Below are 10796 nucleotides of genomic sequence, written 5' to 3'. Positions count from 1 at the left end.
TAAATGAGTCATCTTTTCCTTTTTCAATGTATGTCTTGTGATTTTTTTAGTTAAAAATTGGACATTTGGCTGTTGTGAATGAAAAAATTAAATTAGTTGATCTAAGAAAGGAAGGGAAAATTTTATTCGAGCCAAATTGAAGATATAACCCAGGAAGAGCCTCTCAGAAAGCTCTGAGAACTGTTCTCATTAGAAGTCAAAGCACAGTTATATAAATTTTTGAGACAGAGGGCTATACATTAAATAATATATTACTTATAGTTTACACAGTCTAGTGAGTAGTGGGTCATGGGTCATCATGACCCCTTACAAGATTAAGAAGGAATGTTATCTCTTTAAGTGTTGTCTTGGTGCCAGAATGTTGCTCTTTATTATTGACCAAGTATTTCTGGTGATGGGGGAGTTTTGGTAGATGCATAATGCAGATATGCAACGCATAGTAGAGGGGAGAGAGGAGGCTAAAGGGCAGAGAAAAATTTTTATGTTTAAATTCTTCTTGTCTTGCTGTAAAATATGAATTTTATTTCACACTATTATAATGTGGTAACTCTGGAAATCAGATTCTCCCCATTCCCCAGGATTTGCTTATTTGGTTGTTGTTTTTGATTATTGAAGGCTGTACTAGTCCTCTTGAGACTTATCCAAACTATTTTTACAATGGCTATTTCTTGTCATGACTGACCATTGAGATCTCTATTCCTTTAGCTCATGTTCATGTTTGACAGAGGTTTTCTATAATGCCATGTGCTGAGACAAATAAACAAAGATGTCAAAAAATTAAAAGCTAGAAAGAATGGTCACCTCTCCAGTCTTTGAAGGTTGACTCCATGCTGGGACACTTCTTAATCACTTAGGTAAGCTTGCTCTGAGCTTAGATAGACATTATCCCAAAGGGAAAGCTTAAGGTCTTTGCTGTAATTTTCTGAGCATATGTCTTCTCTGAGCATGTGGTTTTAAAAATTCCTCTGTATACATGGCTGCTTTTGAGTGTCCTAATTTTTCCAAACCATTTGCCCCAGCTTCATTTCTGGGCCTTTAATGGCCTATTGTATATCTCCACCCACTATCACTTGCCCAGATGCCTGTGAGATTGTGATGACTACCTTGCAACTTTTAGAGACAGTGCCCTTTACTTTTCCTGCTTACAGTTCAAGTCATGCAAAGCAGAGATGAGTATTTTATGTCATTCCTTCAAGTATTCTCCAGAAAAGTTAGAACAGATGTACACAATAATTTGCAAGTAAAGTCTGATCTGCTGCCTCTGGTTCAGTGGTGTGGATCTGGGAACTAGGCTGACGTCTGAACAAGACAAAGGTCACCACTGCACTGGAAAGGGGGTGGTACAAAGATGAGTAAAAATGTCACAAAACTTTCCTGCCATCTTGAAGATGGCTTTTTCTTGGTTGGGCACTTGTTTGTTGGATGTGAACCTTTGACTATTTTCTAGAGCTTCTACAAAGTTTGTTCTGACAACTTCTGGTTGTTTTTTTGATGTTTCTGTCAGCGAGTAAGAGCTTGGAGTGTCCCAGTCCACCATTTTGCTGCTCTGAAATTTTTTTAATAATGTTTAAATATATGCTATAACATATATGAAATAAATTTTCCTATGTATTTAAATTATGTATGTACATAAATAAAACAAAAATAAGAAAAAAAACCTCTTTTTTATGCTGCCTTCCTTCTTCAAGTGCTAAAAATGGGAGAAAATATAGATCAATCATCATCACACTTCCTCCAGTATGTCATGGACAATTATTTTAAAAATGTGTTAAAATGAGTTATTAGAAAAACCGAATTTAAAAACACAAAAAATATAAACCCTATTTTTAAATTATTAGACTCAGTAGACATAAAACCACTCTGTCATATTACTATAGAAGTTTCTAAATGGTTCTCAATTTCTGCTACTGACAGGTAACCACCAGTTCTTAGACTGACATTGGTCAGCAGACCACACTTTGAATAGTCTGGTCTAATAATTATCTCTTTATCCAATTTAGAAAGACTCAGAACAAAGGAAGAAATTACTACAGGAAAGATTGTTTTGACTAAATAAAATACTAAAATTGTCTGTACGTGAAATCATCCAAACGTTGAAGGCAAAGAATCATTTGGAAAAATATTTCCCTCAAATGCTGTGAAGAGTTAATAACTATATAATAATTTATAAAGAGTTTATGCAAAAAGAGAAGTAAACCAGTAAGATCCTAATAGTTAATTGAACAACAAACAATGCAGAAACAAAAAATTGAAATTGGTAATAAAGAGAACATGTCATTTCTTTGGATGAGAAGAAAATATCAATCTGAGATACAATTTTTTGTTGTAAAGTAAAAAAACATATTGTCTTAATAATTTAGAGATTAGGTCAATGTGTTGAAAGATAATTCCCTAATTGTTAATCACAGGAGCAAAACAACAAACAAGACTCTAAATTTCTTAAGTGTGAGAGTGCTCAGAACATTTTGGCTGAAAATGAGGTATACACTATAATGGTTATGAGCTTGGGCTCTTAAAGTGAATTGTCAGGAACTGAGTCCCACGTTTAACACATACCACCTATGTGACCTTGCGCGAGTTCATCTTCTGTACCCCTCTCTCTCTCCATCTGTGGAGCAGTGTTAATAACAACTCCTATTTCATAGGACTGTTGTGAAGGTTAAGGAGTGAAGGCACGTAAAACTGCCTGCCTCACGTAAGACACTCAATACATAATAACTATGATTATCAGGAATCATCTCCACTTACAGGTGTGACAAGCGTGCAGGATTTGCCAAAGTAAATGACCTGTGGTTTAGAATTGTCCTTTACTTGTTTTGTCTGGCATTTAAAAGCCCCATCTGTACCAGAGACAGGGAGAAAGGATCAGATGGAAAAACTTGCCCAACCAGTATGGTTACGTTGTTCCAGCTGCATCCCTCAGCTCTGGGCTTCACAGGACTACGGCTCCTCCAAAGATCACTCCTCTAAGTATGCATTTTAAATAAAGGCTATTCAATATGGGGTCACAACTCCAACTCTTCTCAAAGTAGAAATATTAGACCTGGAAGTGGTGCATTCTAGCCAGGTCCTGGGCTCCTGGTGGGGGCACCTGTGTTTGGGGAGGAGGGGCTGTGGCCTCTTGCCAAGCTGGGCACCAGACCTTGGATCATGACAGCCTGTTCTTTCTCAGGAACAGGGACGTCAGTGACAAGATCACATCCGGATTGGGGATTTATTAATGGCAATTACAGCCTTTTTAATACTTTTAAAATAAATCTACATTTTCAACTGTTAACCTGTTACTATTGTAGGAAAATAATGAAACAATCACGACAATAATAAAATCATAAACTTGGGAAAATTTCCGGGGGTGACTTTGTTCAAACCAGCTGGCCTCCAAGGACATGGAGACCTTTCACAAATCCTTCCCTCTCTCCCCCCATCATTGGTGTCCTTGGAACCCAGGGGTTTCTGGCCACCTGGGAGGTACATCTCGAGGGACCTATTGTCTCTATGTGCTTGTCCCGGCAAGGGCCCAATCCTCACTCCTCCTAGCTTCCTCCCCCTCACTCAGAATTAGTGACAGCAAACCTTGCAGGTTTTCCCATCCATTTTGCCCCCTCCAGGCACAAGTTGCTTTGAGAAAGATGGAGGATGGGAGAAAAGACCCAGCTACGAAGCCAGCTACGAAGCCAAGTTCCATTTTCAGTGACTAACGAGCTTTGTTAGGGGAAAGAGGAAGACCTATACATTTCAACTGGACACAAACTATCTGGGGAGTGGGTAAAGCTGACTGTTGACCTGGACTCACTCACTTTTCTGTAGAGCCCATGATCACATCTGTGATTTCCAACTACAGACTGTTTCTTGACTCATTTTCTCAACTTAGTCTCAGGCTTCTGAAGCTGTCCTGAAATGGCTCTCAGCCTCCATATGTAAATTCTCTATCTGACCCACACCTTTCAGAGCACATTCTTCAGGGGATTAGTTCATACTTGATACACAGTGGTGCTACTGTTACCAAGCCAGGATTATAGCTCATTTTACCCTGCCCACTGGGTGGACCGCTTGTGTTTCTTATTGCTATACAACTATTCACCATCATAGCAGAAACACTTCAAAACAATGCATAGAATCACTTGTTAAGAGATTTTGTAAAGGCATTTGTCAAGAGTATGAAAAGGAAAAGAAATTAAATTATAGAAGAATCCTCTAATTCAAAAAAATTATCTGAAAACACATGCTTGAGTAGATTACACTGCAAACCTGGCCCTCTTCCATTCACTAGTTATCACAGAGGGGAGAACAGGACTTGTAGCTACAATAAGCTCTCTGTAGCCATGATAAATTTATCTGTGATTGGACCAAGTTGGAGTTCATGGTCTGAAGTATTATGCATCTGCGAGTCTTGTTCAGTTGTTTTCAGCAAAGTGACTCTATCATATTGTTCATGTCATTCAGGAAAAAAAGAATTGAAATGGTCTAAAATCAGCCTGTGTACTAACTCCAGGCAATTGGCCTTTGTCCAGGTACATTTTCCTATTTGCTGATAGCTTTTTGTTTTGCAACTTGGAACCCATTTGTGACGAGTCACAGCCCATTAGCCATCTGTTTCTCTGTTACACTCCTTTTTTCTTATAATGTAAGGATTTGATTTTCATGATATTTACCTAAAAGTATCTTACACCCAATAAGAAATAAAAGCAAATACAATGAGCATCTCACATAAAAGTAATCATTTGGATGAACATATATTTAAGAATAAAATGATTAAAACATGGGAAGTTCATATAAAATTAATATTACCACAAAATATCTTCCTATATAAATAATGCATTGTGGTAGAGGTGTTCTTCTTGCCTTAGAATATGAGTAGCCAGCACAGCTTTATGGGTAGAAATATGAACAATTTGAAAGTGTGTAACACAACGATTCTCAAGAACTTTCTGCCTTTGCTCCCTTAATCTAGTACTGACACAGTTGGTGACCTCCTCCGCTCACCCTCGGAGTAACATAGTACAAAGAAATAAGGCAAGACAGTAAATGGATTGAAAGGCTGGTGAGAGGCGGCGAGCAGTTGAGTTGCCTCTCAATCATCTGGAGACATCAATCTAGGTACCATCTTCACTGGTGGTGGTTTGCCTCTTATACAGCCTAGCATCCCTAGCACTTAATACGGTGCGTGCATGTATTGGGCAGATTTAATTTAAAACATTTTTTCTAGATATAAACATGTCTTTAAGCAGTAGAGAACATTTTCAGAATACAAAAAGTAAAAGGAATAAAATATATTTCCCATAATTCTACTATTCTGTGATAAAACTGTGAGCATGTCATCATTTATCTGATAGCATTTTTAATGCATGAGTGTGCGTGTATACACATAAATACATAATTGAAGTTATGCTCCATATGTCTTTTGAATCTTTTCATTTAATTTTTAACACTGCAATACTTGTACATATTTTTAAAAAGTCAAATTGAATTACTAGGCTTATAAAAGAAGAAAGGTGTCTCCTAATTTATTCCTTCCCACTCTTGATTCCTGCTCCTCTGTGGCAACTACATTCAACACGTGTAGCTGTTTCTTCTGGTATTTAACTTTATATTCCTAAATAGCATACCTATCATACTTTTGCATACTTATTCAGTTTACAGTTTTATCAGCTTCCTTCCTGCTAAGAGAGATTTAATTTTCTTATATCCCTCACCTCTACATATACCATCTCTCCATCTCTAAGGACAATCACACATGGCTTCCATGGACACTAATATTACTATTATGTTAGTTTTCTAATATCGAAACATCTGTTTACCTTTAGGTATTTGTCATATAACCTTTTTCAACCTGTTTTCTTTAATAACTTTCATGTTTTTGCATATATATATATATTTAACATCTTTATTGGAGTATAATTGCTTTACAATGGTGTGTTAGTTTCTGCTTTATAACAAAGTGAATCAGTTATACATATACATATGTTTCCATATCTCTTCCTTCTTGTGTCTCCCTCCCTCCCACCCTCCCTTGCTTATATTTTTATTCATGTATTATCTCCTACTTATTTTCTTTGACATTGCACCTTTTTTTTTTTTTTTTTGCGGTATGCAGGCCTCTCGCTGCCGTGGCTTCTCCCATTGCGGAGCACAGGCTCCGGACGCACAGGCTCAGTGGCCACGGCTCACGGGTCCAGCCGCTCCGCGGCATGTGGGATTCTCTCAGACCGGGGCACGAACCCACGTCCCCTGCATCGGCAGGCGGACTCTCAACACTGCGCCACCAGGGAAGCACCTACACTGCACTTTCTAATTGGAGGAGTAAAAGCAATTTGTTATCATTCTATTTTGCTTAATAGTAAATACAATTGTCTTTTTCCTAGGTATGTCGTGGCAATATGAGATTATGTAATGGGGAAGGAAGAGTATAGATAGAACAAATTTGACCCATTACACTAGAACTACAAACATGGCGTGTTCTTTCACTTTTTCTGAATAAAACCGGTTCTAACTCAGTTCCCACACACTGACATTAATGGGAAATCTAAAATTAGGCAACTTTCAAGATCCTCTTTATATACCTAGATTTTTTTTTTTTGCTTTATTTTATTTTATTAATTCAGCGAAAAGGACTGAGAAGTGTGTTTTAGTTACACAGTCCTACGGTAATTTTGTCTCCTTCCTAAAATTTTGTAATACAAGTTTACTACGACTGGACTTAAATACAGTCATTCAAATATTTTCAACCTCTTCTTAATGGTGGGTAAACATTTATCAATTAAAAAACACTTTGTCGGGCTTCCCTAGTGGCGCAGTGGTTGAGAGTCCACCTGCCAATGCAGGGGACATGGGTTCGTGCCCCGGTCCGGGAAGATCCCACATGCCGCGGAGCGGCTGGGTCCGTGAGCCATGGCCGCTGAGCCTGCGCATCCGGAGCCTGTGCTCCGCAACGGGAGAGGTCACGGCAGTGAGAGGCCCACGTACCGCAAAAAAACAAACAAAAACAAACAAAAAAAAAGCCCCATTTTATTTTGTTTGGTATTTACTCTTGAGAATTCAGATTTGTCTGAAATTATTACATGGTAATTAATTTGATGCACATTATTTTTCTATGCTGTGTCCCTCCCAACCAGAGCAGGTCAGATTTTTAAAGCATATATATTTTTAATTAGCATACTGTAAAGTTGTTTCTTTTTCTGTTGGTATAGAAGCGTTTTAAACTGTAAATCACTCTGAGTCCTGACCTCTTAATAGTTAAGATTATGGTTGATAGGCTGATAACAATGCTAATCACTTAAGGGCATACTATTTAGAATCAAATAAAAAGAAGCTACTTAATACAGAACTATATGCAACAGTAAAATCTGTAGTTACAGGAAAATTCTTGCTGTTAAATGCCTTTGTTATTAAAGAAGAAAAAAGGAAAATAAAGTAATTTAAGTAATAAAAAATTTTGAAAGAACAACATAATTTACTAAAAGAAATCAAGATGTGGAAATTAGTACAGAAAAATCAAATATCGATGAAATGGCAAACAACAACACAGTTCATTTGTAATGAATCATCACAAATTTTTCTTTGAAAGTACTGATAAAATAAATACACCACTTGCCAGTATATTGAGGAAAGCAAAAGGATTTAAAATAGATATGTCGACTCCATGAGGGATGAGAAAGACAGTGTAACATAAAGGAGGATTTTTAAAAATCTGGAAACTCTGATATACATATAAGTGTAAGGTAACAACTTTGAAAACCAAGATAAATAGCATGATTTCCTGGAAGATACAAATTACCAAAATTACCCAAGAGGAAGTGAAAATTTTAATGAACCAATAAAAATAGAAGAAATTCAGGAGGTAATAAAAGATCCCAGTGAAGAGGACACCTGGACCAGGTCTTTTCACAGCTGAACTTTAAGTAATCGATTAAAGACTGACAATGCTATTGAAACTATCCTAGACCATAAAGAAAATACAAAATCTTTTTGCTTCATTTTACAAAGCCAGTAAAATTTTAATAGTAAAATTTTATCATGATAGCATCTAAAGTAAATTATAAAAAATCTCAATTATAAGTAGAAAACAGATCATTTAAAATAAAATGTTAGCAAAAGAACCCAGAAATGAATTCAAAAAGTAACAAACACACTGTAAGTAGATTTTAATACAGAAATAAAAGAGTAATTAAATATGAAAGTATGAATCAAATAATCCATTATATCCGTAAATTACAGGAGAAAAAAATACAATCATATCCACTGATGCTGAAAATGTATCTCATAAAATTTAAAAGCCATTCCTTTTTTTACTAAAATTAAAACAAAGGTCCAAGTAAAGAATTCATACCTCTTCAAAAAAGAGTTTATAGCGAAAAGTCGTCTTCTTATCACTATCCTGACATTGAAACGAAAGAATATCAAAGGAAAATAAGATGTTAAAAGCAACTGAAAAAGCAATAGAGATTACCTACAAAAGAGTGACCCACTTCCAGCCAATAGCTCACAAATAGGAATGAGTAAAGTTATATCTTTATTATGTAAAAGAAAATAACTGTGCCAAACTTATGCACTGAATACAAATGTGTTTCAAGAACTGGGGTAAAATAAAGACATTTTCAGGACAACAGGTGATAGTTCACTATCAGACCATCGTTAAAGGAAATTCTAGGGAATGTACGTCAGAGAGAAAGCCTCGCTAAAAGTCTAAGAAGCAAAGCAGAATAATGAACAAAGATATGGGTAAAAACATTGGTGAAATTAATTAAACAAAAATAAAATGACTAGTTTAGAGAGTGGGGGAATGATGAATAGCTGATCTACTGGACAGCATAGCATATACGTTGAAAGGAGGTGATTGTAGTTAAACCTCTTTTATACACTGGGATTTGAAAACTGAAGATAAAACCATTGATCAACTTTAGGATAATTGTGAAAATATTAGAACTGGAATAATAAACTATGTGGTATAAAGGAAAAACATGAGATAATGAAATACTATTACAAAAATTTTCAAAATGAAAAAAGGCAAAAGAGGGAAGGTAGAAAAAGTGGGACAAATACAAGGCATGTAATAAAACAAAGTAATCCAAATACATCAATGTGCTATTAAATGTATGTGAACTAGAATCTCCAGCTAAAATACAAAAATTGTTAAAGCAATTAAAAAAAATCTTTATATGTATTATTTCCCAATAACACATCTAAAACATAAGGAAAAAGATTGAGAGTTATAGACTGAGGAATAGTATACCATGTAAATATGAATGAGAGAAACTAGATGTTATTTTAATATCATAAAAATAGATGTTTGATCAAAAATCATTACTAAGGATTAAAATGTTTACTACTTAATAGTAAAGGTAAATGTATGTAACTAATAATGTGACTTTAAAATATACAAAGTGTAAATAGAAAAAAAATGACAAGAAGATATTAATAGATCTAACAAGTGTAATCGATTTTTAACATACGTCTCTTAGAAATTGACAAATTATCAAGTAACCAAAAATCAATAAGGACACAGAAATATGACTAGGCTAATTAATATGGCTTAGTAATAGACACATATAGGATATTATACCTGACAACTGGAAAATGCACATTATTTTCAAGAAACCATAAAGCATTTATGAAATGTGACCAAAATAAAGGCCAAAAAGCTATGTTCAAAACATTTCTAACGATTGGAAACATAGAATCATTCCCTGAATGTAGTGAAATTAGTCTGGAAAACAACAACCAAAAGATTAATTTCAAGTTTCCTGACAGCTAGAACTTCTTAAGATCTTACGAGAAAAAGACAGAAAATTAGAAGTTGCTTAAATCTGAATGATATTCAAAATACTTTTTATTAAAACATGTGATACAGCTAAGGATATAGTTAGAGAGAAATTTACTGTTGTAAACTCTTACTTTAGAAAAAATCCTAAAATGTAAGAAGCTAATCTTTCAATTTAAAACTCTCTATAAGGATGAAAACATAAAGATATTAGCAGAAATTAATGAAACAGAAAGCAAAAATCTAATAGAAGTATTGAAAAAGCCAAAAGTTGGTTTTCTGAAAAGATTATTAAGAGACAAACCTCTGGAAAACTTAAGAAAAAGAGAGTGAAGGAAGAAATAAGCAAGACACTAGAAATGAAAAAAGAGGCACACTGCAGATGCAACAGGGATTAAGCAGGTGACAAATTTAGGATATCATGAATAAATCTACCCCATGACAAAATGGCATGAATTAGATAAATTCATAGAAAACAAAGCTTATAAAAATGCTCATTTATTCACTCATTCCACAGATACTTTTAAAGCAGCTATTATTTTACCAGAAACTCTTTTTGATTTTTGAGATGATCAGTGAACAAAACAGCAAAAAATCCTGTCCTTGAGGCACCTACGTCCCAGACCATCGATGGGAGAAGACAGAAAATAAAGCAAACACAAGAAGTCATAAAATTATATGATACATTTGAAGATTATAAATGCTATTAAAAAGCACAAGAAAATGTAGTTACAAGGGATGTAGTTGAAAGGGATCAAGGATGCTGATAGGTGAGGGTAGTTTTTATTGAGGATGTGATATTGGAGCAAAGACTTGAAGAGGTGAGGGTGCTGCCCAGGCAGACATCGGGGTGAAGAGTGTTCCAGGGGGAGGGAACGGTTAGTGAAAAGGCCCTAATGTGAGACTGTGTCTGGCAAGTTTGTTCAAGGAGCAGCAAGAAGGCCAGTATGGCTGGAGCAAAAGGGAGGAGAGTGAAAGAGTAACGCCAGTAAAGATTTATGAAAGATGTGATCAGAGACAGTGATGAGGCCAGGTCCTT

This window comes from Pseudorca crassidens, chromosome 8, assembly GCF_039906515.1.
Source record: "Pseudorca crassidens isolate mPseCra1 chromosome 8, mPseCra1.hap1, whole genome shotgun sequence".
NCBI lineage: Eukaryota > Metazoa > Chordata > Mammalia > Artiodactyla > Delphinidae > Pseudorca > Pseudorca crassidens.
The sequence above is the reverse complement of the archived record's forward strand: the minus strand, read 5'-3'. Positions refer to the sequence as shown.